The sequence below is a fragment of the Sturnira hondurensis genome, unplaced genomic scaffold, assembly GCF_014824575.4.
Source record: "Sturnira hondurensis isolate 20B ecotype Veracruz unplaced genomic scaffold, ASM1482457v3 Scaffold0020601, whole genome shotgun sequence".
In the NCBI taxonomy this organism is placed as follows: domain Eukaryota; kingdom Metazoa; phylum Chordata; class Mammalia; order Chiroptera; family Phyllostomidae; genus Sturnira; species Sturnira hondurensis.
The window spans coordinates 580184-588125 of record NW_028093232.1 but is presented as its reverse complement, the minus strand read 5'-3'; positions in this window follow the sequence as shown (position 1 = coordinate 588125).

The window sequence follows — 7942 nt, the reverse complement described above, 5'->3', positions numbered from 1 at the left end:
GCCTTGACAAAGTAAGAAATGTTTCCAAATAAAGAGAATAGTAATTTTTCAAAAAAAATAAACAGTAAAAAAAAAGAATTAATACGATGGCTATTTAGTAAATGCTACTTTTGCATAAATATGCAAAGTCAACATCATGTGTTTAACTTTAATTTTATATCTTGGGTAGTGATCTGGTGGAAATTCATAGGGAAGATTGAGTGAGTTAGAAATGAATGATGACAATCATTTTCTTTTCACATTATTGCAAGACAAGTTAATTCAGTTTGGCTGTTGAGGTTATTTTGATAAATAGTAGTAGCCCCTACCAATATAGTTGTCTTGAGCTTTTGGTTTCTTCCACCAAATTGTAACACCTGGAGTTTTCAAATTTTCTCAGGCTGAATTCTGGCATATACATATGTCTTATTATTCTAATACATATACTTGAATTCTATGTACATGTGATATGTGTATATATTATATATATATATATATATGTATATATTTTTATAGTTCTACAAAGTGTTTTTAAGCATGATGATGCCTCAGCTCTCTGTTCCTTTAGGCTGTCATCTGTTTTGCATGAAGAAGTCACTATAGAACAAGAATGCAATAAATACTGACTGCAGGATTTGCTTAAGTCTCTCAGCAGAACACTCATTTGGAAAATGATTTGGAAGAGGTTAGGCTTCTGGGTTCATCAACTTGTTATATCCAATTTATGAAGATACAGGCTCACCTTTATAAATTTTCTGGTCATTTATCTTTAACATTACATTTTTTCAGTAATTAAAAAGTATCTAGAATTGCTTATACCAATTAATAAGACTTCTGGTGCAAATTTAAACATGAATATTTAAAATTTGTCCATAGTTGCTTATAGAATATAGATAGGCGATTACAATTTTTCCAAATGCTAGTTTAATCTCATTTGGCATGTGGAATCCTGATTAGAATATTTCAAATGTTAACAACTATTCCAGAGACTAGATGCCAGTAAATACATACAAATATACTACACTATTAAACTTGAAGTATATTAATATTATAGACAATAAACTCTCATCCAAGTTGTAAGATCAAAGGTTGTTACTTGATCAGAGGCTTTTTACTATGTACTAATGAATGTCAGGCTGTATTTTTCCCCTTTAATCTTACTTTCTCTTTTTGTTACACATGTCTGGGTATCTGAAGACAGACCAGAGTCAGGAATTCTTTTCTTTTCTGACTCTATAATTCCCCTTCCCCTTTATCTCTAACCTTTTGACCAGACTCCACCCAGAAAGAAGTTAGAGCTGACAAATCAAACATTCGTTAAGGAGTGTGAAGGGTCAGAATCTGAGGACAGTTGTCCTAAATGGTCACTCTGAACTGTACATAAATGTTTAATTTCCTCCTTGCCCCAATTTTTTTGGAGGGGGTTTTATGGAAACACTCTATAAGCCTCCTTTGTTTTTCTTTTTCTTTTTCTTTGTGAAAAATTTGCTATTGATAGACATTTGTAAATGCAGCCAAATCCCCCTCCTACATTTCCCTCTCTTTTGTCATAGTGTCTACACCCAGAGTTTGCAAAACTGAATGAGAAATTTAAGGATAAAATTCCCAAGATTTTCATGCATACCCCAGACTCCAGGCCTCCAGAACTGTATAAATGCTTGTTGTTTAGCTCAGCCAGTTTGCGGTATTCTGCTAGAGTAGCCAAGACACAGATCACATGTACACACACAGATGGCCCCCGACTTACTGTGGTTCAATTGAACAAATTTTTGACTTTACAATGGTCTGAAAGTGATGCGCATTTATGGTCTGCATTCTCTTTCTACCTCAGAGAGCTTCTCAGAATACTTTTCAATTCCCTGGGCTTAGAACATGTTAACATATAGTTATGTCTTTTGCTTTTTTAATGACACAAGTTATGTTCTTCCTTTTTTTAATGACACAAATGGAAAGAAGCATGATGTTAGTGCTTTTCAAAGAAAGTTGGCCACTGAGGAATTCATCCATTATCAGGATTTATCCTCCACAGATGGAGCAAACATTCCTGGGCTGTGGATGACAGTGAGTTTAGCCAGTTACATTTTAGTCACCAATTAGAATCCTTGAAAACGTGATTTTATTTTAACCCACTATAAAAATTATACAAACTGCATCACTGAATTGGTAAGTAGTATGTTGAGCTACAATAAACCAAGCCAAAGTCAGTGAAAAGTAACATAGAAAGGGCAAATTTGGTCTACAGTAACATAGTGTGTCTTTGAATAACACAACATTTTTTTATAATACACTAGCACGTGGTATTAAAATATTTGGAAAGAGAAAGCCAAAATTGTTTTTAAGTGAAGATAATATTGTGAAACAAACTCACTGCAGGGATCCAAGAGTTTTAAATTTTCAAATACTCTTGTTGCTTGCATGGAATTACATAGAAAGAAATTTAAGAGTTGAAATGTATAATTCATGACAAAGTGTTCTGCACACCAGACTTTTCACACATTACTAGGCTATAGGGATATATTCATTATTACATAAACTCACAAAGCATTGATTGCTAGCAAGTCTGTCAACACTTATTTGTGGAAGTCCTCTTATACGGCAGGCAATGCTCTAGGAACTGGAAATAGACTGATGCACAAACGAACATGGATCCAGTCTTGCAGAGGAATAAGCAGACAGTAGTTAATATATATGTATGTAACATGTATGTTACGTATATAAACTATGAGATTTTATGTATGTATGTATGTGTGTGTGTATATATATATATATATATATATATATATATACACACATACCATGTATATACTGCTTGTATCTTCATCTGTTTGATCCTTAATACTATTCTGTGCATGCCCTTGGGTCTAGCAACATGGACATTTTATCAAGTTAAGGTCATTTAAGGCTGTTAGAACTGGTATGGGCAAGATATTAAATAAACTGACCCTAAGGCCACACTCTTGATAGGACAAAAGGAGTTACCACTAGCTTTATACTCTTGCCATACCCTTTTCCATTTCAAATCATGGCCAGCTATTGGGTTGGCCAAAAAGTCTGTATGGCTTTTTCCATTAAATAAAAGACACATTTTTCATTCTCACTAATAACTTGGTTGATTTGGATATTCTGAGCATGTCAGCTATCTCCTACATAGTAGAACATTGATCATTCTCAATTAATGTCTCAATTTGGTTGCTATCAGCTTCATCTGATCTACCTGACCCTGGTATCACCCAGTGAGAAATCTGCAGCACAAAACTTCACACAGTACTTTCGATGCATTTGATTCATCATCGTACCTTCTCCATACACTGCACAAATCTTTTTTTTTTTGCATTTCAGTTGCATTTTTACCTTTCTGAAAATAATAAAGCATAGTATACTAAATATGTTTGTTGCATGTTTTCTTTCATCTTCAACATTAAAATGGCTACATAAAAATTCACCAGTTCTGATGTTTTTTAAAATGAACACTGATAGGATAGCTGTCACAATACAATCTAACAAAATTGTTTCAAATGAAGTTAAAGACAATTAAGCACTACTACATCCATCTTACAGAAAAAAACAAATGAACTTTTTGGCCAACCCAATATATTACCCAATTTAATTTGCAAGAGAAAGTTATATAATATGCATATCAAAATTAATTCTACCTACACACCATAATAGGTAGTCAATACTATAAATCCCCTCCCACCATTAAGTCAGTTCCTTGTTGCTGCAAATAATTTAAAGCTCCATAGAACAGAGCTTTCCAAGTAGATCTCTTCTATTAAATTTTCTTCTACAAACAATCTTAAAAATGTTAATGATGAATCCTAAATAAAATGAATGAAAAATATATAATCTATCCTATTCTCTTTTCCTAGAAGAGTTAAAGTCACCAAGTCTCGCTTCTCATTCTTCTTTGTTAAATCAAACACTGCCAGAAAGTTTTACTCTAGGAGTCTCCTTAGTTGTTTTCTCCTTGATCCCAAATAGCATGTTTAAAATCTTCTTCACAGCTTGGGCCATTATAGGTTTCAAAAAGAAAACCCTCATGTTTCTTTAAAATTCACTGAAAATGCATGAATTGCCCATTCACTAGCCTCTTCTATCAAGTATATCTGGATATTCGATTAATATCAAATTCATTTAGATATTACTCCTTTATCTCTTTTGTTAATACCCTAAGTGCTATTTAAGATCTCAACCCTTCTTTTGAGAATATGCCCCTGTTCCCCCTAGTTTGCCTTTTGAAACTTCCAGTGCACTAACTGATCTCTGAAGAGTTCATTGTTTATTTTAAACATTTGGTAATAGTTCAACCTCCTGGTGTCCCCTCACAATTTCTGGAAAAACCTGGTTCCTCCATCCAAGGTGCATATATCTCTGATGATATCTGTGGCCTTTAAATACATGATAGATTTATCTGGATTTTCTTCAGTCCAGAAAAATGAACCACTCTCCACACGATGAGGGCCCACCTTCCTCTGCTGCTGCTGTGGTCGATGGATGAACTCTACTCCCCATGTGTAGGTGAGCACACTGTGGGGATTCTAATTCTACCACTAAAATTGAAACTTTGTAAATGCTTATTGAGTATCTCAATAATGGAGGGAAAAAGAGGGGAAGCAAACTGAGGAGGTATCAAAGGCAAAGTTCAAAAAAAGGTTACATTTTACTTTTCTCTCCCCCTTCTCTTCCCCAACACCCAATTCCAAAGGTGAAGACTTGTGATAAGTGGGCCAACATGAGACATTATGATGACTACCTGAGGCTACTGGTTTTGAGCAGAAGCATCCTAGGTTGTGCTAAAAGACCAAGACTAAATGCATCCAGTATTTAATCAAGTACAGTGACCAATAACATAAGGACCAATAAAGATCTCTACTATCCCTCAATGGCTGTGGAAGGAAGTGGGACTATAAATGAAGAGACTACTTCCTTTTCTTAAATTTAGTAGTATGTTTTCATCTTTACTCACTTTATGATACTGGGCTGTGAAACACATACAAATACATGCAAAACTCAATTTATTAGAAATATAATGTTACATCAGAGTTTCTCTAAGTAAGACATATGATTCTGTATTGGAATTACCTAGAGTGCTTACTAAAACTATAGATTTCTCACTTCCGCACAAAATCTACGAATTTAAATTTCTATTTATAGGGGCTTCCAAAACCACAATTTTAAAGCTGGATATTCCAATGATTCTTATGAATTTTATAATTGAATAACTATTGTTTTTATATAGGTGGTCTCTGAAATTGAGATTTGTGTGTGCATGTATGTATGTGTGTATGAAATATGTAGTTCTATAAGTCATATACTGTACCAACATTTTCCTCCAAGCTATGAAGCCAGAATGATACTTTTTTTATGGGTTAACAAATGTTGACTACACACACAAATACACACACTTATGTGTGCGCAAGGGTTTTGCAGTCAAATATATTTAGCGAATCATGTGTATTACATGCCTCTTTTGGATAGCCCCAATCTGCATTAGTGTATTAAAGACTCTAGAGCCTGTAAAGATCTGATACTTCTCTAGTCTTTCAGCCTTAGAAAGATTACTGCCTGTTTGGTTATTTATTATTTTAAATTTTTGTCAAGTAAAACTACAACTACCCAAGGACTGTTTGGGAAACACCATTCTATTCAAATGTAATGAAATATCTTACTTGTAAAAATTATAAAGATCTGTCTCTTTAATGTTGATTTCAGGTACTTTTGCAAACAATTGATATTGGTTGAGCAGAAAGGGTTTTTTGTTTTGTTTTGTTTTGTTTTCTCTGTCTAGTTGTGAGTATAGAAACATGCTCTCCTTGTTGAATAAACATAAATTTATACCTGCAGATATATGAATATAACTTTCACACTTTGGGTAGTTATTAAAATTATGTTGTTTTAATTATGCAATCTAGTAATAACCTTAGTATATTAATATGTACAGAGAAACTGGCAGGGACAATTTTGTTCTCTATCCTAAAATTTTTATTTCTGGTGTTTGAGAACAGTCTCATTTAACAGCTATATAAGTGTGAGAAAATATACAGCCTTAACCTACGTTGAGAGGTTAAAAATAGAAATGCTAGCAAATAGATTTAAATATATGTACCACCAGCCATCATTTCAGACAAATCCTTCCCTCTTTCCTTTCATGAAATCCATGGGAAAAACTGTTGCATGACATTTTATGTTCTAGTTTTGATTTTTAAGCACTAAACTTTATCTCTTCCCGCACATCAAAAAGAAATTCAATATTTATGTAAATTTAGTATAATTTTTTCTTGTACATAGATTTCTCCTTTTACTTATAATTTAGCTGTCTACATACATTCTGTAACTTGTTTTTAAAGGTACGATGGTGGTGAGTATTTCCCCTCTAGGATGGGGCAATGGGGAGAGAAGTCAATTTTTTCCATTATACTGAACATAATGAACATCACATGGGAACTCAATACTGGGATGAATCCCACTTGAGGAGGCTAGTTTCTTGAGTTTTTATATTCTGAGGATGGTAGGGAAGTCATCCAGCTACCAAGTAAGAATTGTTTTAGGTTATTTTCTTTTCAGTGGAGATTGGTGACAAGGGCCATACTCTTTCAGGTTGAACACACATGAGTATACGTTGCCACTGCCATCTATTCCTCAGCCCAGAGCAGTAGGCAAAAAGTGTACTACTACAACCCTGCCCGTAGCAGGCTGGACATTCTAATGGGAAGAAAAAAGGAAGATTTCTCTGTAGTCAGTAGTAATGTGCTACTTTAGCCTGAGTCAAGAAAATGCTGTTTTTAGGAGTGCTAAGGAGCAGTTAGCATTATTGAAGATCCTGGGCTGCTAAGATGGGCTATACCTTAAAGAAACCTCAGCCCTTCTCTTTCCAGGAGGCCTACAGGTCATACTTCTGGATTTTATCAGCCATTGCAGATGTGATCAGGTAGTCCACTTCACCAGCACTTCCAGCCCATGCATCAATAATGCCCCTTAAAATTCACACTTGCACTTCCATCATCCTAACAATATAGTTTATATTTTGGGGTCTAGATTCTTTTATTATTTTCTCAAGAAGCCGATGGCCAACTAAGGGAAGTTAAAACCAAAGCATCAAAGCCCAGGGCCAAATTCCAGACATTTTCTTTAGCTTTAGCAACCAGCTGTGTCCCTCTGCTTGGTACTATTTTTGCTCATTTATTTACAAATATTGGAACTCTCTATTCTCTCTAAACATCAACATGGCCATTGATGGAAGGGCAAGTGTGAATTTAAAGTTCATTCTTCATGAGCTTTAGGCCTTGCATTTCCAGAGTAGTGTGGGGTAAGCAAGGGAGGGTAGGACTTGGAAAAGTTGGCCTTAATTAAATGTGTACAATACAGTATCTGGGAAAACATGCTATTTTTTCTTATCACCATTACCTAGATAAGAATTTTTAATATTAAGTGTAGAATCAGATACAACTTCTTATCTGTGTAATTAAATGTGACATTAACATTTGAAATCAACATAAGGTCATTTTTATTATCATTTTTTAAATGAAGAGATGGATGATATAAATATGAGCCTCATGGGTATCAGACAAATCTTCAAAAGAAATCTAGGATGGAACAGAGAACTTTAAATTTTCTGTTATGGAAAACTTTCTTTTATGGTGGAATCTATAGGTTTTCAGTTCTGACTTTTGTTGTTGTTTCTTGGCATTATTAAATATTTCAATGCAATAAATTTTGTAATAATTACAGAAACTATAGACAAGATTCAAGAAAAGTATGCAATATCTTACTTTAAGTCATAAGAAAGTCAACTACTACATATAATGGGGATTAGAAGCCAACCTTTATACACGGTATTTACTACTCAACCAGCCACCTTTTTATGTCTCTTTCAAAATGTGGGCCCTGTCTTGTCCTAAGTGGAATAAAAAAAAAGATCAACATATGTGAAGAAAACTGTATCAATGTGATAAATGAAGACTGT